At 46.3% G+C, this 22,566-nt stretch overlaps 1 pseudogene; it reads left to right on the top strand.

Annotated features, from left to right (window-relative positions):
• Positions 1-16,567: 16,567 nt before the first annotated feature.
• Positions 16,568-16,696, top strand: LOC147710548 (small Cajal body-specific RNA 14; annotated as a pseudogene).
• Positions 16,697-22,566: the final 5,870 nt, after the last annotated feature.

Below are 22,566 nucleotides of genomic sequence, written 5' to 3'. Positions count from 1 at the left end.
TCTTATTCACCACATTATTCGGTGTTCTGAGTACTTGGGACTTGTTTCCTTTCTTTTTACTAGCACAGGACTCTTTTCTTACATGACTAATTTATCAAGTCGTTTGAATTTATTGTTCGTATTATTATTGATTTGCAGCCCTGATGAAGTCGCTATGACATACTTGAGCACGAAGAAACACGTGTTGGCTGCTATATGAATAGAATTGCTGAAGCTGCATTAATATGGAATTTTTGTGAACAATAAATTGGTCTTGGAAAAAACGAAAAAGACTGCTGTATGGACATATTCGTTCAGGCTGCAGGAACTTGAAATTTCTGTGAGAAATATACCACCTTTGGAAACACCAAGATTTGTGGATTTATATATGAACTTTTGTACTTCTTGTGACTATGCCAACTGGTATTTGGAATATATGAGAAAATTATACCTACATATATAGTAATTTCTTATTTTGTGAGTGCTCGAGGAGATCTGTTAATATAAAAAAGCTGCCATAAAGTAAAAAAATTTATTCAACTGCGGTGTTAAGTTCTTGTAAATATGCCCCTGGTGTCCTTCCTTTTGCTCCATCGTGTGTAATGTGCAGTATGCTGTCTGTAACATGATTTACGTATGAATATGGCTCTGGGCTGTATGCAGAGTGAACTTCGACCAAGAGCACAGTATGTGCCTGTAGAAAGTGATGTTTGGGCTCTCATTTTTCTGAATTCCCCTGTGAACAAACAGCCATCCCTTAAACTTTACACATCTTTGGTGCAAAGAAAATAGAGAATGGAGAACACCAGCTTTATTTGGTGAATTGCCAAAATAAGAAATCCACTTCCTTTGAAAGATTTGAGGGAATTCAACAAAGGGGGCATGATGGACAAGAAAATGGAAGAAGAAAATATGTGTGAAAAAATAGGGCCACACCAATACCACTCTCTTCCCATACCCCTCTACCTCTCTCTACCACTACCCCTCTACCTCTACCCCTACCTCTACCTCTCTCTACCCCTACCCCTCTAACTCTACCTCTCTCTACCCCTACCCTCTACCTCTACCCCTACCCCTCTACCTCTCGATACCCCACTCCTCTACCTCTACCACTCTCTACCCCTACCCCTCTACCTCTCTCTACCCCTACCCCTCTACCTATACCTCTACCCCTACCCCTCTACCTCTACCTCTCTCTACCCCTACCCATCGAACTCTACCTCTAACTCTACCTCTCCCTACCCCATCCCTCTACGTCTACCTCTCTCTACCCCAACCCTTCTACCTCTACCTCTCTCTCTACATCTCTCTCTATGTCTCTCCATACCTCTCTCTACCTCTCTCTACCCCTACACCTCTACCTCTCTTTACCCCTACTCCTCTATCTCTACCTCTCTCTACCCCTACCCCCTACCTCTACCTCTCCCTACCCCTCTACCTCTCTCTATCCCTCTACCTCTACCTCTCTCTAACCCTACCCCTCTACCTCTACCTCTATTTACACCTACCCCTCTACCTCTCTCTACCCCTACCCCTCTACCTCTACCTACCCCTACTCCTCTACCTCTATCTCTCTCTGCCCCTACCCCTCTACCTCTACCTCTCTCTGCCCCTACCCCTCTACCTCTCTCTACCCCTACCCCTCTACCACTACCTCTCTCTACCCCACCCCTCTACCCCTACCCCTCCACCTCTACCTCTCTCTACCCCTACCCCTACCCCTACTCCTACCCTTACCCCTCTACCTTTACCTCTGTCTACCCCTACCCCTCTAGCTCTACCTCTCTCTACCCCTACCCCTCAACCTCTACTTCTCTCTACCCCTACCCCTTACCCCCTACCTCTCTCTACCCATCTACCTCTCTCTACCCCTCTACCTCTACCCCTCTACCTCTATCTCTCTCTACCCCTACTCATCTACCTCTACCACTCTCTACCCCTCTACATATATCTCTCTCTCACACACACAACCCTCTACCTCTCTCTATCCCTACCCCTCTACCTCTCTCTACCCCTACCCCTCTACCTCTATCTCTCTCTACCCCTACCCCTCTACCTCTCTCTACCCCTACCCCTCTACCTCTACTTCTCTCTATCCTTCTACCTCTACCTCTCTCTACCACTACTCTCAACTTCTACCACTACCCCTCTCTACCCCTGCCCCTTCCCCTCTACCATTACCTCTCTCTACCTCTACCCCTCTACCTCTATCTCTCTCTACCCCTACCTCTCTCTACCCCAACCCCTCTACCTCTACCTCTACCTCTACCTCTCTCTACCCCTACACCGCTACCTCTACCTCTCTCTACCCATACCCCTCTATCTCTACTTCTCTCTGCCCCTCTACCTATTCCCCTACCCCTCTAGCTCTCTCTACCCCTACTCCTCTACCCCTACCTTTCTCTACCCTTACCCCTCTACCTCTACCTCTCTCTACCCCTACCCCTCTACCTCTACCTCTATCTCTCTCTACTCCTACCCCTCTACCTGTCTCTACCCTTACCCCTGTACCTCTCTCTACCCCTCTACCTCTACCTCTCTCTACCCCACCCCTCTACCTCTACCTCTCTCTACCCCTACCCCTCTACCTCTCTCTTTCCCTACCCATCTACCTCTCTCTACCTCTACCCCTCTACCTCTCTCTACCCCTACCCCTACCTCTACCCTTGCACGGAAATACCCCATGTGGGGTGATTTATGCACTTTACAAGACATCATTACATTACATTACCTCTACCTCTCTCTACCCATTCTGCCTCCCCTCTACCTCTACCACTCTCTACCCCTACCCCTCTACCTCTCTCCCTCTCTAGCCCTACCCCTCTACCTCTACCTCTCTCTACCCCTTCTCCTTCCCCTCTACTTCTACCACTCTCGACACCTATTGCTCTACCTCTACCTCTACCTCTATCTCTATCTCTCTCTACCCCTATCCCTCTACCTGTACCTCTATCTCTCTCTACCCCAACCCCTCTACCTCTACCTGTCTCTACCCCTCTACCTTTACCTCTCTTTATCCCTCTCTCTACCCCTACACCTCCACCTCTACCTCTCTCTACCCAACCCCCTACCATTCTCTATCCCTACCCCTCTACCTCTACCTCTCTCTACCTCTACCCCTCTACCTCTACCTCTCTCTACCCCTACCTCTCTCTACCCCTTCTCCTTCCCCTCTACCTCTACCACTCTCTACCCCTACCCCTCTACCTCTCTCTAGCCCTACCCCTCCCCCTCTAACTCTCTCTACCAGTACCCCACTACCTCTACCACTCTCTACCCCTTCTGCTCTACCTCTACCTCTATCTCTCTCTACCCATCTCCCTGTCTCTACCCCTACCCCTCTTCCTCTACCTCTATCTCTCTCTACCCCTCTATCTCTATCTCTCTCTACCCCAACCCCTCTACCTCTCTCTACCCCTCTACCTCTATCTCTACCTCTCTCTACCCCTACCCCTCTACCTCTACCTCTCTCTACCCCTACCCCTCTACATCTCTCTACCCTTCTACCTCTACCTCTCTCTACCCCTCTACCCCTACCTCTCTCTACCCCTCTACCTCTATCTACCCCTACCCCTCTACCTCTACCTTTCTCTACGCCTACCCATACTCCTCTACCGCTCTCTACCCCTCTACCTCTACCTCTCTCTACCCCTTTACCCCTACCCCTCTACCTCTACCTCTCTCTACCCCTCTACCGCTCTCTACCCCTACCCCTCTACCTCTACCTCTCTCTACCCCTACTCCTCTACCTCGACCTCTCTCTACCCCTTACCCTCTACCTCTACCTCTCTCTACCCTTACCCATCTACCTCTACCTACCCCTACCCCTCCACCTCTACTCAGCCTCTCTCTAACTCTACCTCTCTCTACCCCTACCCCTCTAACCCTACCTCTCACTACCCCTAACCCTCTACCTCTACCCCTACCGCTTTCTAACCATACTTCTCTCTACCCCTACCCCTCTACCTCTACCCTACCTCTCTTTACCCCTACCCCTCTACCTCTACCTCTACCTCTCTCTACCCCCTACCTCTACCCCTACCTCTCTCTACCCATACCCTTCTACCTCTCTCTACCCCTATCCCTCTACCTCTACCTATAACTCTCTCGACCCCTACCCCTCTACCTCTACCCTACCTCTCTCTATCCCTACCCCTCTACCTCTACCCCTACCTCTCTCTACCCCTACCCCTTTACCTCTACCCCTCTCTACCCCACCCCTCTACCTCTACCTCTCTCTATCCCTACCCCTCTACCTCTCTCTACCCCTCTACATATCTCTCTCTCACTCACACACATCTGTGGGATGCGGTGGACTAAGTGGCAGCCGGAGCCTGATAGAACTTCTTATCCTTTAAAAAAAACAAGCATTGACATAGCCAATAGGGCTCGCCAATGGGACCTTATAAGTGTTTAGTTATGCAGCACAATATCCTTGGTGCAACAACATCAACTGTTGCATGGCTAAACACTTATAAGGTCCCAAAGGCAAGACCTATTGGCTATGCCAATGCTTGTTTCAATTAGGTTGGTCATCTTTTGGGCTTTACTTGATTTTGTGAAGATTTGTCCGGGAACTCAACCAAACAGGCCTGCGGCTGTTAAGTTGTCAACTCTTCCATCCAGATTTCTGAGTGGGCTAGGGCAGAGAGACAAGAACATCATCTAACGTAATACATTGTATTTTCCTTCTCACAACTCTTCTATTGACTAGAGTTTGGAACGAAAAGATGAAAATAAAATGTTCTAAACAGTTCAATTATTTGAGCCAGTGATAGCAGGTTTGAAGGCTCACCTGTAGCCTAGCATTACCTAAAGAAGCCCATTTGATGTTTTTTGATAGTGCTTAGCATGTGGATGCTACAATAAAGTTGTGGGTAATCAGTTCAAGAACGTGCTAGGACTTCTCATTTATGGGTATATCCTATTTTCATGGAAAGGATTCAAAACATGTAAATAAAATATAGAGGGCCCGATTCACAGAACTAACTTAAGACAAAATCCTAAACTTACTACTTTTGGTATTCACAGAAGTTAGGATTTTTTCTTAAGTTTGACTTAAGACAAACTTAAGACAGACTTAAGACAAACTTAAGACAGACTTAAGACAGACTTAAGACAGACTTAAGACAGACTTAAGTTAGGATTTTGTCTTAAGTTTGTCTTAAGTTTGTCTTAAGTCTGTCTTAAGTTTGTCTTAAGTCTGTCTTAAGTCTGTCTTAAGTCTGTCTTAAGTTTGTCTTAAGCCAAACTTAAGACAAAATCCTAACTTCTGTGAATACCAAAAGTAGTAAGTTTAGGATTTTGTCTTCAGTTAGTTCTGTGGATCGGCCCCAGAGGGCCTGATGTAAATTTGGTTTGTAAGGAATGGAGGAAAATCCACCTGTAGAATTGCTAGTGTTTTAGGGATAAAATTGCAGATGTTTTTCCATGGGTGAATACTCTCTCGGATCCTGTACTTCCTGCATAAATTGGAAGATTTTGCACTACCACTAAGTTCAGAATCCGGCATCACATTTTTTTCAAAGATGTACAGTTGCTCTGACTGAACATTAAGTTATTGATTGTTATTGCTTGTGTCATACACCAGCTGAGTTCCAATTAACCTACTGCCAACTGGAGTAAGTCCTAAGGGCCCAGATCTGCCATTGGAGGGTCAGACATACACATGGAGTGATTTGGTCATCCATAAGGAGTGCAATAGTACAACCGGCATGAGGGCCACCTGTAGTAAATGACAGTCTGCCCTACCGATTGTTCCTAAACCCAGGGAAAAAGGTTTTTTGTGCCCTGCTTATCACCATTCTTCTGCTAGTAGTCAAGTAGACACAACAAGATGACGGACGGAGTGCTGAAACGTTTCAACCACTCATTCCCAGTCAATAAATCTGGGTTTAATCCATCGTTCTTTTACTCACTATGACACTCCAGTTTTGACCTAGCCATATGCATATCAGTCTTGACCCGGCTCCTCAAGGGAACAGTTCAGCCCGAACTCTAGGCCAGGTCCTCCCTGGACTGGAAACAAACAACCTGGGACTGTAGAGGCAATGTGTTTAATTTAAGTGCTCAGGAAATCAAATTATTTTGATAAAGTGCCCACGTACCACTTCCTCCATTAGACAGAGATACAAGCCTCTATGCAACAAAGGCTTTTATTGTTTTAACGTTTTTTTATTTTTATTGATTAGGGCTAACAGGAGTCATAAGAAACTTACACTTTACGAATGGTAAGAACTAGGTCCTAAATACAAAATTTAGTTTCATTAGTTAACAAAACATATACAGCAAAATCCATCATCAAATTGACAATCAACACAATGTTCCCAAATCCGCGAAAATGTCTTAATTGCCCCCACCCATTTGGCAAAAGCTTCTTCGAATTGCTTCGTACGTTTCATTTTAATAACCCATTACTCGAACAAAGGTGCTTCCAATGATCTCCAATTTTGTAGAATTAACGAACGAGCAACCAACATTAAAATAGCAAGAAAATGCCCCTCAGTTTTCGAGAGTATTACCTCCCTACTTGCTATCCCAAACAGAACAGCTTCTACTGTAGGTTTGTACATTTTTCTAATCGCCCTACTAAATATTCAAATATTTTCTCCCAAAATGTTATCAACTTAGGGCAAGAGAAAAAAATATGCCGCCATCCCCCTTCCAATAGGGTGTCACAATGAAAGCAGCTATTTTCCACTTCTGGATAATTTTTATTTAATGCTTCTAGGGTATAATATGTCACCCAGTGAGCAAGAAATGCCATTATTTTATAGTTTGCAGCTCTCAATATCTTATTCCCTGCAATTGCTATTTTTTGCCATTCTTAATAATAAAAAACACATTGAGTTTGAACTGAAACTTTCTCCAAACATTTTAAAACCAGAGGGGATTCGTCTTGGGAGCTCTTGAAGCGATACCAATTACCCACTCCGGTCAACTTCGAAGTATACAGTGCAGTGGCTGTTTCTCCAGGGGGGCTATTGAATATAAGATTATATATTTTTTTAAATGAATAATTTGAATAAATTCAAAAAAAGAAAGTTTGTTGTGTCCATGACATCTGGCCTGTACTTCTTCTGATGTGATCATCCTGCCCTGTATAACAAACAGGTTAACGATACCCAAACCAGCATCGTTCCATGTTTTTAGCTGATTGGAGTGAATATGTAAACCCAAATCTCTACACTCAGTTAATTTTAAGGAAAAAAACCCGAAAAACCCCTTTGTTTAAAAACAGTACGAAGTTTATTTAAAAAACCCAATAACGTTTTATACCTTGTGAAGTAGTGTGGCTCACTGGTTAGAGGCGGCAGACCCGAGAGCAGAGGACGGCCCGGGACCAGGGTTCGATTCCCGGCGCGGCAGGTTTCTGGACCAGGGTCAGCGGACTCGATGATTCTCTCGCCTCGGTGCCCACTCTGATCAGTGAGCACACTCGGAAACTCTGGGCATTAGCTTGCCTCATCTTCACTAACGGCCCCACCAGACCGCCGGGGATGCCTGGTCTCACCCTGGAGATACCCATTAAGGGACCATCTCTCAGGGAAGCCAGGAAGGGTTTTGCAGCGGTGGAAGCGCCTTGGGACCCTACGGGTAAGTAGTGCGCTATATAAATGCCTATACATTTACATTTACATACATACACCTTGTTTTCTTTGGGAGTTTTGCTGTTTTTAAGAATGTGGGAACTTGGGTTCCGGCCTCTTGAATCATTTTGTTAATAAAATAATGATCGACCTGTTTCGCTGCATAGTCAAAAAATGAAGATTCATAATATAAACGCATCTTTGGAAGAGCTAAACCACCTAGTTGAGTATCTAATTGCAAAATCGGCTACTTAACTCTAGCTGCCTTTTTATTCCAAATAAATGATCTAATCATTGAATTGATCCCTTTAAAAAAAGTTAACATTCACCTAAATCGGAATATTGGTAAAAAGAAATATCAAAAGTGGAATTATAGACATCTTGATAAGTGCCACACTACCTATTAACGTTGGAGGAGGATTGGTCCATTTATCAAGTAGTTTCTGGATCTTTATACTGGTGGGCTCGAAATTCAGCTTCACTAACTGCCGATATTGGCCTGTGACATAAATCCACAAATACCTTATGAGATCGGCTTTTAAAGTCTGCTGTTTAAAATTTTCTAGCAGAAATTCAGACCCGGTATTTAAAATTAGAATTTCAGTTTTGGGTGGATTAATTTTATAACCCCCTATTTGTTCGAATTTCTTAAATAGATTTTTTGGGGGACAAATACAGAATGACGTCATCCGCGAAAAGTTTTAATTTCGCCATTCCGTCGATTTAAGCTTTAATATTCCTATTGGCTCGTATTCTAATTGCCAAAGACTCAATAAAAAAAGTAAATAAAAGGGGTGATAAGGAGCAACCTTGCCTAGTCCCACGATTTATATCTATTAACCCTGTTTGGGCCCCATTAACTATTAGGTGAGCCTGCGCCCCTTGCTAAATATTTTGAAGCATCGTAATTACTGAAGCTGGAATCCTGAACCTAAAAAGTCCATAAAAGAAAGTGTCCCAATTAACTAAATCAAAAGCTTTTTCTGCGTCTACCATCATAATGCAGGCAGGTGTCTTATTGATGTTCAAATAATCTAGAGCTTGTATCAAGAAGCGAGTATTAGATGACATGGTACGACCTGCTATAAAACCTGTTTGATCCAAGTGAATTAGTTCCTTGGCCGCAAGAGCAAAACGCTGGGCCCAGATCTTCATAAGAATTTTATAGTCAGTAGTTAAAAGACTAATCGGTCTAAGATTATTTGGGGGTTTACCTTTTTTTACAAATCTAATTGCTGTTGCCCTTTTGAATTCTGAGGTTACCATCCCACCAGTTTTAATATAATCAAATATTTTTTTCAGAAATGAGGTCAGCTTCTTAACGATGGATTTATAAAATTTGATTGGAATTCTGTCTTCGCCATAGGCTTTTGCCCCTGCCAAAGATTTAATGACACCCGATATCTCAGCCTATGTAATTTCATTCTGAAGCTGAATGGCTACACTCTGTGATATTGTTGGTAATTGGTAAACTTGGGAAGCAAATTCCGTTCCGCTCGCGGAAATTGCGGAATTTGGGTAATTTCGCGTTCCCCGAACAACGCAAAATTGCCCAAAATTCTGCGTTCCGCGACTTTGTGAAAGTTTTTGCTTGTTCGCATTCCCAAATTGCATGTTCGCAAGATATTTCTCCCTGAGCACGCAAACAGCAATTGTGAACAGTAAAAAAGCATTGTGAACAAGCAATTCCGAGTGTTCGCGGAGATTTTTTACTGTTTCGCTGAGATTTGCGTAATGCGATTACCCAAATTTCGCCCACTCCTAGTAATTGGAGTGAAGCAAAGTACTTGTGGATCATATCCAAATTAACTGAATATTTTGTGGTATATAATTGTTGAAAATGTTCGACAAAAATGTGCGCAATAACAACTCTGTCGGTTACTGTTGCATTCGTTTTTGGATCAACTATTTCTACAATACAGGTGGATTCTTGTCAGGCCCTAGTTGACCAAGCTAACATCTTTCCAAACATTTGGCTTTCTTCATACACCTTCTGCATATATGTATGAGAGCTATTTATTTCTTCTAAAACAAAAAAGTCTCTAAATGCCTTCCTGGCCTGCTCCAACTGGCCCCGAGATGAGGAGCCCACAGATTTAGAAGCATTGTCCAACGAATCCTGAAGCTGTGCGATTTGTCCTAACCATGCCCTAGTTTTCCCCACTGATGCAGTTATCATCTGACCGTGGGCCGAAGCCTTAAACCCACCCCAAACTGAAAAATATCAGCTGTCCCTTCATTGATTTTAAAATAATCAAGTAGCCAGAGTCTAAACTGTTCAAGCCACAGTGTATCTTGAAGGAGAAGGCAGTCATCTGCCACTTGGACCTGCTCTTTTTAGAAACACTGGGGCATATTACCAAGCAATAGCGATAATTATCGCTATTGCTTGGTTAGAGACAAAAATTTACCGCTGAGCTGCGGCGATTTTTACCGCAAATAAACCTTGGTATTACCAAGGTTTATCGCAAATGCGATAAAAATCGCCGCAAAGCATGAATATCGCTGAAAAGTCAGCGATATTCATGCATTACCGAGCTAATGCTCTTAGCCATGTTATCCACCTCCAATTGGATAACATGGCTAAGAACTGCTCAGGGCAGGTGTTAGCTTTTGGAGATATTCGCGCTTAGCGCAAATATCTCCAAAAGTTGGTAATAGGAGATAGCGATGTTAGCGACTGTTTTCAGTCGCTAACATCTTGGCACGCCCACTTTGCATGTCATTAGTGATAAATATCACTGACATGCAAAGTGGGGCCCAAGATGGTCGCTATCTACTACTAGCTGTCTCTAACTGGTGTTAGGGACAGCAAGGTAATAGGGAGATAATTTTATCTCCGCTTTCTTGGCTTTTAAAGCCAAAAAAGCGGAGATAAACCCCCTTGATAATATGCCCCCTAATTTCTATGTCGACCTGAACGTATGGATGATCAGAAAAAGCATTAACTCCAATGCCAGCAGCTCTAAAGGACAACAAACGTGAAATCAATAAAAAAACAATTCGGGATGCTGTCTGATGTTGACGAGAGGAACAAGTATATTCCCGAGCAGTCTGATTGAGCAATCGCCATGCATCAATTAACTGAAGATCATCTATCAAAGCATCGAAGACCTTCTTTGTCTTAGGTGTTAGTGTTTTTTTCCTATTTGAGGTATCAATTTTCCTGAATATAGTTAAAATCACCACCGAAGACAATTTGCCCAGAAACCCCAGTCAAGAGTTTATACAGGGTAATTAATGCAGATGTATAGCCAGTTATTGGACCATAATAATTAATGAAATTCAAAACCTGTTAATTTAGTTTAACCTGCACACAAATCCACCTCCCCAGGGGATCCCGTTGTTCTTGAAGAAATTCCCAGTCTATTTCACGTGTAAAATATATTGCAACCCCCTTCATTGCAATGCCTGCTGAAGCAAAAAAAGCTCTAGAAAACATTCCTGGTATATAATATTTTGGGGTATTTGTTTTCAGATGGGTTTCTTGAATAAAAATAATTTGAGGTTTTAAGGTTGCTAGCCCCCTGATTAATCCTCCATATGTACGTCTATTCAATATACCATTAGCATTTACAGAAAGAATCTGACATTTACTGGATATACTCATTCTGCCCAAAAGAAAATATGAAAAATGAAAAATAAGAAACATTTTAGCTTCAATTTTGTACTCAGTGAATTCCTGCACATTTTGTCACTCACTTTTTTTCTGCTAACCCGAACAACCCTCCCCCCACATCTACCCCGAGAACCAGCCCACACTTAGGAAATGCGGCTTTCCCCGCTGTCCACATTCTCCCTCCCCAAGTACTCGTTCTGGTGCCCTGATAGTTCACCAAGGGTGACCTGCCCCCCTCAACTCCCCCACAGAAACAAAACCAGAAACCTCAAGATCGAAATCTAAAAAGACCTAAAGCAGATATTCAAAAAGAATTTAGAAGAGACAGCAAGGTCTAAATGCTTCTCTCCTTGTTTAGACCTGAAATAGCATCATTTAAAACCAGACAAAAATCTAAAAGATCAAGTTATTTTCCAACTGAAATCGCCTTAAGCAACACCTGAGTATCTTCAATATGTGTGAACAAATGAAATTTCCCCTGCACAAGAACTTTAGGTTTGGATTGTTGTGCAATATTAGCTTGTGCCCCTTGGGCTTTGAAGAGATACAATAGCTTCACAAACTCTTTGCGCCTCCTAGCAACAGACATGTCCGAAAAAATTCCACATTTAGCTCCATTTTCAGTTTCGGACTGTCTCATCTGAATTGCCTTTGACAAAATTTTTTCCTTTATGCGATAATCCGCAAAGTTGACTAGTATAGTGTGGGGGAACTTCACGTTAGAAGGAAGATGAGCAGGAACCTTACGACAGTGAAAGCAAGAATAGATATAAAGAAGCGCTAGCCACTTACAAAACCATGATCACGGCAGCAAAGAAGCACTTCTTTACTCTACATATAGAGCAAGCTAAAAATTCTACCAAACAGCTGTATAACTTAGCTAAAACCCTATCGGGTAACACACCAGACCTAAACCCTCCCCCATCACAATTACTATGTGATGCCTTGTCTGAGTTCTTCTTCACAAAGGTGAACAATATATATCAAGCGTTCACCTCGGAACCCAATACTACTGTTGTTCCATCTTCGCGGATAGTTCCGAGTAACACCATGACGAGTTTTAAACCTCTAACGACCGATCAAACTAAATCCATACTGAAGTCCATTAAATCAGGCTCTGCCCTGGACCCATGCCCCACTTCGGTGTTAGCCATGGTTTCAGACACAGTTAATCCCATTATCACCCACGTTTGCAATATAATATTGAGTTCTGGGACCTATCCGGACTCTTAAAAAAACACATTGATTAAGCCTTTGCTTAAAAAACCAAATCTTGACAGGAATGATTTGAAAAATTACCGGCCCATAGCAAATCTTCCATTTCTGGCCAAACTGACAGAGAAAGCCATGAACCAGCAGCTGTCAGAATATATTGAGAGAAATAATCTGCTTGATGATACCCAGTTTGGGTTCCGTAAATATCATGGAACCGAAACTGCCCTCATCAAGGCAGCGGATGATATTAGACTCATCCGGGACCAAGGAGGGACAGCTTTGCTGGTGCTCTTGGACCTCTCGGCAGCATTCGACACGGTTGAACATAAGACCTTGGTCGACCGTGTCGAAAAAATGGGGATCCACTCCGCAGCGAGAGACCTGCTTGCCTCCTTCCTGGCTAATAGAACTCAGGCGGTAACCCTTGGACCATTTCGATCTGCCAAACTGTCGCTGCCGTGTGGGGTTCCTCAAGGCTCATCCCTTAGTCCGACACTTTTTAACATCTATGTGTCGGACCTTGCCAGTGTCATCAAGGCACATGGGATGAGCCTAACCTCGTACGCAGACGACACACAGTTGGTGTTGGCCATTAAGGGTGACGGACAGGAGGTGGCAGAAAGGTTCCAAAGTGGCATGATAGCTATCGGTGAGTGGATGGCAGGAAACTGCCTGAAGCTCAACTCCGAGAAAACGGAGGTCGTAATCTTTGGCAGTCTCTTGCCACCGTGGCCCGATATTTGGTGGCCATCAACATCTGGCACCCCACCTTGCCCGACCCCCAAGGTGAGGAATCTGGGAGTCACCTTTGACAATCAGCTGAACTTCATGGCTCATGCCAATAAGGTAGCGTCCACGGCCCACTTTAAAATTAGAATAATTAGGAAAATCTTGCCTTTTCTGCCTGACACAGCCGCCAAGACCCTGGTCACGTCATTGGTTTTAAGTTCACTAGACTACTGCAACGGACTCTTTCTGAATGTACAATCTAGAGTCACAAAGAAGTTGCAGATGGTACAAAATGCGGCAGCACGCTTGCTGTCCAAAAAACCAAAATTCGCACCCATCTCAGATACTCTAAGGTCCTACCATTGGTTGTCCATTCAAAACAGGATAAAGTTTAAAGCGATGTGCATAGTTTACAAAGTAATGCAGGATCAGGGGCCTCGCTTCCTTAAAGATCACCTAATACCCTATAGTCCGGCTAGAAAGCTACGATCCTCAGCACTTAACCAATTAGTGGTCCCACGTACCAGAACTGTGACTTGGGGTGACCGCCGTTTCCTAGTTGCGGCCCCCAAGATCTGGAACACCTTACCATATCACATTAAAGCCAGTCCATCGCTCCTACAGTTTAGGAAAAAGCTGAAGACGTGGTTATTTAACCAATAAATGTAGCACACCAGCCGCATCCTTACCTCTAGGGAATGACATTACTGCAGTCTAGCGCCGAGACACCCAAGGGTAATTGTTCGCGCTCTATAAATGTCAGAAAATAAATAAATAAATAAATGAGCCCTAGTTAAAGTTAAGTCATCGGAAAACTCAGGAATCACAACCTTCTTCATGAAAGATTCAACCCAATTGAGTGTATCTGCTCCTTCAAGCTGCTCCGGGACTCCAACCAGGCCCGGCCTGCGCAGGGCGTTATACTGGGGCGGTGATGTCAGGTGGGGGAGGGGTAGGTGGGGGGTTATAAAATGCGGGATATGGACCATTACAGGTAAGTAACGAAAAAAATGAATAAAACGAATTTCGTTGCCCGCGCTGCATTGCCAAATGTGATGCAGCGTAGGCAACGAAATTCGTTGTATTTATTTTTTTCATTACTTACCTGTAATGGTCCATATCCCACATTTTAAAAACCCCCACCCTTCCCCTCCCCCGCCTGACGTCACCGCCCCGGTATAACGCCCTGCACGGGCCGGGCCTGACTTCAACTATTCGCAGATTTGAGCAACATGAGAAATTTTCAAGTTCTTCAATCTTGTTTTCCATAATTATTTTCTCCTGGGACCCTGAGTCCACTTGCTGAAGAATACCATTCATTTGATCCTCAATAGAGGAGATCCTTGATTCAGCCTCCTGCATTTGAATTGGGAGACTAGCGACTGCTTCCTCTATCTTCCCGAATCGCTGATGTATAGCTACTATTTTGATTTGTTGTGATTTCTTCATGTCCCGAATTTCTTCAAGATTCATATTTAGCATTGTTTTTATATCCATCTGGTATGAAATAGCCTTCTCATCCTGAAGTGTGAAATTGCTTTCTTTAGTTCCTTGCTCACTATATCTTCGATCGTCAAGGGATATAGTAAAATAGTAGTGCTTTCCACTAAAGATTTGGTCAGCGATAAAACTGAAGCGATTTGTTGGCTTCGCTGATCTGGCGCCCCTTGCTGATTTAACTGACCTTGCTGGGCTGGTATGGTACCATTAGGCTGTATTAGAGAGTCCTATTCGCTGATAAGGAGGAGAGAGGGCAGAGACAGTGGCCTAACGAAACTTGAGGGGGCCCCCCTGCAAAGCACATGGAGTGGACCCCTCCCCGGTGGCTCCGCACACCACCTACCACTTTGCCTTACTACCCAGAACTGTACTATATTTTGATTTGACTTCAGCATGACATGGCCATGTTTTAAATCATGTTCACCAGTCCACAGCGTAGTGTACCTTAGCATTGGCGTCACTGCTTTCAATAAACATTATCTGATTCAAATAGGAATATCAAATTGAAAGCAGCAGATGCAAAGCAAAAAAACAGGTTCTCTTGAACTCAGAGTCCCTAATGCAGACCGAGGGAGGGCCCAGGCCAGCTACCGTTCCTTACTTTTTGTCGTGTTGATCATTTATTTGTAGTTTCATTTAGTGCCTACCAGACCCAGTTGTGACCAAGGCAAGCGCTTTATATAAAGGACAAATATGTGCAAATCTATGTGATGGAATCGGACAAAAACGTTTTAGACTTAGAATCCTAGGTTTTCGGTAGCACAATTCGTCCTAGGAGATATTGCTGGACCAGTAGGGGGTCTCCGTTCATTTTTGGAAACCTCAAAGAAGTGTGCGCGTCTGGATGGAGAAATGTTTCCATTTCCCACATCCAGGCCTTGCCGGGGAATGCACCCGAGCCCCTCTCACCACTAGGTGGTTCATTTGTGTGCCAGGGTGGGTGCACATCTCTGTACTCGATGCTGGCCGGTTCAGACGTCAGCAGAGCCCACAATGACATCACAGGCAATGAACGGACAACATCCTCACTAGATATTCCCTTAGGTCTCCATTAACAAGGTATAGATAACGTCTGCGAGGTTTACATTTCACTGGTGAGATTGAACCGATGTATTCATTTTTTGTGGTTTTGCAGAAATATTCCAGACTATGCCCAAAAAATCTCCAGAATGAGTAGATTGGCAGGATCCTGGCTGAGTGAGTCCCCAGACCCTACATGTGTGCATTGTCTTTGTTAAGGCTTTGTGACCGGTGCATTGTGCGTTGTGTCTTTCCCACCCCTTTTCTACCCACTCCGCAAACGTGCATGGCCCTGTTGGTTCCTTGTTTACACAATAGTCCACGCCCCCTTAAGTAACTGAAGCTGGGTCTGGTGAATTAGTAGATTAATATATCCACTGTGGGGACCTGTGTTCTTGTGGTCACAGGTTCAAATTCCAGCATGCCTTTTTAGGTCTCCTGGCGTTTAACAGCGCGTCAGCGCTGTGTCCGCCAGGAGATCTTTTGTTGCTGACTCTGCTTCCCAGGAGACAGCACCGGCCGCGCGCAAAGGCGATCGGCGTAGGCCACGCGCGCGCGAACACGCTCAGCTGCCGTCTCCTGGGAAGCTCCAACACCCTACATGCATGCGCATGCGCATACGCAGAGACACACACACACACACGAGCGCCCATGCACGCATGCACCCCCACATAAAGAGAACTCACCCCTGCTGTCGCATACACACACACACACACGTGCACCAAGCGCCCCCGCCCCCCCGCCACTTACCGCTACTCCGGTCTCGAGCTGCCACCGCGGGGCTCTCTCTAGGGCATGGGAGCCCCGCGTCACCAGCACTGCTTCTCTCCGTAGGCGCGGCTTCTCTCCGTGGGCGCGGCTTCTCTCCGTGGGCGCGTGCGCCCGCGGTTCGATCCCCGGCCGCTCCTCCTCACACGTGGGTGTCCTCCCTGACGGTTGCATGCGTCAGTAATACCATGTGACCCCAAGGCAGCCACGTACAGCAACGAGAGGGGGCCCACTGCCGACAGGACCCCCAGGTGCCTGTGCTACGGCTCCCTACAGCATTTTAAAGGCGGCGCGAGGACGCCGCGCGAACCTGCACCGAGATATGGAGATACTGAGACAGGAAACAAACCAAACGTTTCCACCGAAATTTGTACAGACTGGAGCAGTGCGTAGGTTTCAGTGCACGCGCGTGTGTGTAAATAAGTGCGAAGTGGGGATGGGCAGGCCATTTTACAAGCATGCAAAACACACTTTGACGTAAAGGCTCTAGGTTCTGTAATAACTACCTTCAAGGTTGAAGCAGATGGTTATGAAGCCGGGCTACGGGGTTCGAGTCCTGGCAACGGCTCAAACACTCTGTGTTTCCGTGGGGGTTACTTTGGGCTGGCATACGCGCGCAGGAGATAAATTAGTGGAACGGGGTTAAATGGTTTCCGGTTACCCTGTGTGTAAACGAAGAAAGGAAATACGTGCACAAATACGTGCCATGGCTTATTATCTCCCCTGCGCAAGCCGACCCCTGGTTTTGCTACTAAAAGTTGGTTCTTAGTTATAAGCTGAAGGAATTTGCTGGGGGGAAACAGTTTAATGTGAAAAGGGTGTGGCGCAGCGGCTAGGGTGGCTGGTTCTGAATGCTGGTTGAACGGATCGATCAACGGCAGCAGGTTACCGCAGCACCATGTGACATTTGCCAATAGCGCACTTAATGTAACGTTGTTGTAAAAGTGAGTACACACGTTCTCAATCTTGGGGTAATTGTCCCAGTTGAAAAAAACACAAATTACGGCAAATGTTTTCCCCAAGGCAAACGTACGACACAGTATGCCTGCAGCACTCCCAGTGCAGTAAATTGAGACAATAGAGAGCTTCAGGGTAGTGGTCACGGAAATTCTATGCGCAGGAGTACAGTCGTAAGTCCGTAGGTAGTCACTAACATATTACGGCGAATTCCAGGCGTATTGTATGTGTATCTTGCCTACACCAGAGGGTGTGCGTGTAGAGGGTGGGCCATTAAATAAGAAAGCTATTTACAAATACGGGAAAGCTGGACTGTAAAAATTGCTTTCCCACGTATGTTAATTCCGTACACATCGTCAAATTCATTGTCATGCTTAGGTTACACAGAACGTGCATGCTTTTCTGCCCCCCTTCCCTCGTTGTGCCTGCTAGTCCCTGCTTGTGACCCGGTTGCTGTGTTAGGTGGGGCTAGGGGGAGGGTGGTGGGAGGAGTCCGCTGGTGGGCAGGTGTGTGTGTGTGTGTGTGAGGGTGCGGTAGAAGCACTGCGGGAGAGAAGCTATGGTCTGGAGAGCACACACCAACCACGGGGCAAGAACTTGGAGCAAGAAGAAACCACAGTGACGCCCACCCTCAGCACCACTGCTCTCACACCAGCACCCGCGCATTTCCAATTGCTGTTTCCCAAGTTTAACCTGCGCGTTTGCCAGAAGAGCTCTATTCTGAGCCCCGCGTCCATCTGCTCCACCCCCTCTTGTGCCCTCAGCTCTGACCGGTGCCCGGGTCCGACATAGCGGCTCTTACCCCTTGGTCATCAACTCTTGCCCCGTACCGCCCTCTGACCTCAAGCAGGGCATTCGTCCCTTGCCACTTTACAAAAATGTCAGAAATACAAATACAACTGGATATCATTTATTTACCTTATTGGCTGGGTAACCTGGCTCATAGTTGACTCTTCATTATTCTAGTTTTAGAGAGGTTAGTGCCAGTGCCTTTGAAGATATATTTCTACATGACCAACAGGATGTATCAATACATCTAAGTCCCGTAAATACAACACAAATTACAATAGAAATGCTATAGGTGTCACATTTGCAAAAGTTAAAAAATATTGGCATTGTCATACACAATGTCAATAACTCAAACTTTAATGCTCCGAGATCTATTGCACTGCAAATGCTTGTTTTTGTACTCGTGCGTGGTGAGGTGCCCTCGGGGGAGGAGGAGGCCGTTGTTTTGGGTTTGCGGACAGTCGCAGAATCGAAAGCAGACTTTCAGTGAGTGTTTTTTTTCATTTATTTTTTAAATCGATTGTTATGACTATGCTTTTGTCCCTGCCTGTTCAGCTTCATTACAATAGCGATTGCGAAAGCTATCAATTTCAGTGCTGCTTTTTCTTGCAGCATTTACCATCTTTATACAACAATTCAGAGTTTGATAATAAATTAATGTAACACATTGTAATATACAATGCCAATAGCTCAAACTTTAAAGCTGGGAGACCTATTGCATTGTAAATGCTTGTTTATTTCTGAGGTCGATAAAATGAGTTCCATTGAGTTGGGTAACAATAAGCATCTGTTATTCAGCACAAATATACAATTGGGTAAATGAGCACTTTTCAAATACACTTTGTTATCTGCACATTCAAGGTTGGACACACCACTGGCAAAGTTTGGATGTCACACTCGCATAACACCAGTCCCCTCCGGTGGCTCCAGCTAGCCCTCTGTGGAGGAGCCTTTGTACACCTTAAACAGTAAACTTAGGACTACAGAAAACCCACCCACACAGCTCTGGCTGCGCTGTTGTGCGTAGTGCCCTTATGCTGAGACCCGCCTGAGTGTAAGAGGCGAGTGTGCAAAAAGTGGCACCCGCGGGGTGCATGTGTCCAAGTGGTTTTTGAACACTGAAAGCATCATCAACTCTCTATATTTAAAGGTAGTCTGAAACTGGCAAGGGAGATTTAAATAGTAACACTACTGGCAGGCAGCTGATCATGCGGCGCGCGCTGTAGTTTACACTAAAAAGCAAACTATTGTTAACAGGAGCTGCAGCATGCAGCCTGCAGTGCAGAATCCGCCTCAACTTTCCAGGCCGTGAGCTGCGGCGCTGGGTAATTACCGCGGAGGCGGGCTGACTGAACGGGCCTGGACGCCCGCCTCCTCAGATTCCAGATGGTCACGACTCTGACCGCACCATCTTTGTGCCACTCGTAACTGTCTAAGTGTGTTAGTCTCACTGTGGCCCCCCCTTTAGGCCAGGTCTGTGACCTTAGACCTCTGTGCCCCCATCTTCAGTCTGCCTAGAGAGTTAGCACCACTGAACTCTGCTCTAGGCCTCACATTAAGGCCCCTTGGCGCCTCTCTGTTTTTCGAGTGTTTGACTAGCAGTAGCTTCAGGGTGCCAGTCTGCATTCAACTTTCTCCTTGTTACTCTCTCCTCCCTGTGTGTCGCTGCCCACGAGTCCTCGCTGCAGCCACCCCTCTCCCTCTGCCTCGTGCCCCTCCCTGCAGGACGTGTGTGTCAGTCCTCTGTGCACGTCATGTCTCTGCCCCACCCCCATCCGCCGGAGCTAGTTGACTTGTACAGCTCCCTTTTTCTCTAGACTCCTCTCTCTAGACTCTAACTCCTGGTGCGTTCTGCTGCACGAGTGTGCCACAAAGCCCCCACTGTGTGTCAGACCACACATCTCTTTCTCTGCCCCCTCCTGTCCTAGTCTGTCAGCACTAGTGAGCTTATTTTGCAAGCTTCTAGCACCTTTCTATAACCCCTGGGCGCCCTGTGTTCAGGGCCGGACTGGCTACCGGGTGTTTTGGCATGCTGCCGAGCTGGGAGCTAATGTCACTGCGGTGGGGGATAAATACAAAATAAAAAAGGATTTTCGTTCAGCACACGCAGGTCCCCATCAAGAAAATCAGCCCCCAACTCGGCAGCATGCAAAACGCCCGGTAGCCAGTCCGGCCCTGCCTGTGCTCCACACGTGTGTGCTGACAGTGAAATATTGGTGCAAACTACACCTGGTTTTCTCCCCTCCTCTCTGACCTCTTCTTCTGACTGAGTGAGTCCATGATAGGGAGCTCTCGCTGTGTCTCGGACAACACCTCTACCCTAATCCTCTCTCATGACACTTTGCCCCCATCTCCGCCTCGCCCATCATCAGCTGTCCAGGTGTATCAGTGCCAGCGACCTGCCATGTGCTGCTTCTTTAACCCCTCTCTGCCGGAGTGTGCCAGTGTGCTCTCTCTGCCTCATCAGTCACTGGCACCACTCTCTCTCCATCACTCGGCAATCTTTAAGTGAGTACCACACCTCCGTCTCTCCCCACCCCTGCCGCCCAAGCATGACACTGACACAGATCTGCTGCATGCCTCGAACCCCTCTCTGCCCCCCCCCCCCTATCTGAGTTTGCCATGGTCGGGGCGTTCTCAATGTAGCCTCTCTCTCTTTCTCTGCCGCCAGGCCCTCTCTCTGGCAGTCTCTTAGTGGTTGCAGTGCATACTTTCTAACTCACCCTCTCCCAGCCATTCCCCACCTTCTCTGCTGTCCCGGTGTGACAGCACTCTGGATCGGCTTAATGGCGCTCTCTGCTCTTACCACCCCCTCCTTCATGCCCGAGATGTGCCAGTGTGCTCTCGCTGCCTGCATTGCTCAAATCTCCCCCTGCACCCCTTCCCCTCTTTCTTGCCTCAACTCTGCTCGCGTCCTTAGAGTCCCCCGGCCTGACAGCTCCAGCTATCTGAGGCCTGCCGCTTGCCCCAGCTTTAGCACCCGTCTCTCCTCCCTGAGTGTGTTGGTAGGGTGGTCTGTGCTCCGGCCATGTCTCCGCTCTCCCTTCATGACTCTCTCTCTCCCCCTCTTGTTCCTGATGACCACCAACTCCCTGACCACCTGCTGTGAGTCTGACTGATGGCCGGAGCATGTCCGAGGCCGGGGCCTCGGCGCAGACCACTGTCTACTGCCTGGTGTATGAGAGCAGTCTGCTGGCCACGACGGCTGCCCTGGGGGTCTAAGGCAGCCCCTACTCCTCTGCGCAGGGCTACGGCAACTACGTGACCTACGGCACTGAGGCTCCCACCTTCTACTACCTAGGAAGTGTGAGGGGTGCAGGCGCGGCTCCGAGCAAGGCCAAGGTGTGAGGAGGCCAGGCATGCTTGAGAGAGAGCCACACAGTGTCCCAAATCTGAGTCTCCTCCAGGCCCGGTTCCTGGACTTGGGAACTGGGAGGGCCATGTGGAAGCATGGGTGGGCCATAAAGCTAAGTGGTTTTGCCCATAGTCTCTCAGGTATGATGTCTGAAAGCTGGATCATGGCATGGCGGGTGGTCTTGTGGGCTGCATACTATATCTACTGCCGGCTTCTGTCCACTCATTTTAACCTTTTATTTGTAGAGGTGTAAAGTTACGGACTGTATCTCATCTGCTTTCTCCACCTCACCCTTCTTTCTCTGTCCGTCTCTTCCCTCTCCTGACTTTACTTTCCTTTCTCTCTGCTTCACTTTACTGTCCTGCTCACCCACTCTCTACTTCCTCCCATCTCAGTCTTTTGTCCTCCTACTTTCTTTCCTATCTACCTGTTTCCCTGCAGCACCCTTCTTTCTCCATTTCACTCTCATATATCTCTGCCGTCATCCTTTGATTTCTCTGCCTTATCCTACTTTCACCTTCTCCTGACCTCGCCATCCTCTCGCTGTGCATCAACTTACTTTAACTCCACTTCACCCTTCTATATCCACTTTATCCTCCTCTCTCCACCTTACCTTTCTCTCTCTTCCTCACCCTTTTCCATCTTCCTCGCCCTTCTCTCTTTCTCGCCCTCCTCTCCTTCTTGCTTGCCCTCCTCTGTCCTTCTGACTCACTATCATCCCTCGTACCTCAGCAGCCCCCTAATTACACTCCCGTCTCTGCTTCACCGTCCCCTCTCTTCACTTCACCCTTCCCTCGCTCCACCTCACTCTCTTCTGTTAGCCTCACCTTCTCGGCTGAGATCACCCATGAGCTGATGATGGATTATGTGGCAAATGTTACAAATCCATAATTACGTATAAAATGCTCTGCTGCAGAGTTGCATAATCCCAGAGGCCCTAACTATAATCGATTTCTATTTATGTGACATAGTGAGAGAATTTGTTGGGAAAGTACAAATGCAATAAACGCTGCCGCAAAGTTAGGTGTCTGTTCTCTAAATTCCTT

This window comes from Lissotriton vulgaris, chromosome 5 (assembly GCF_964263255.1).
Source record: "Lissotriton vulgaris chromosome 5, aLisVul1.2, whole genome shotgun sequence".
Lineage (NCBI taxonomy): Eukaryota > Metazoa > Chordata > Amphibia > Caudata > Salamandridae > Lissotriton > Lissotriton vulgaris.
Note: the sequence above shows the minus strand (reverse complement) of the source record. Positions and strands in the feature narration are given on the sequence as shown.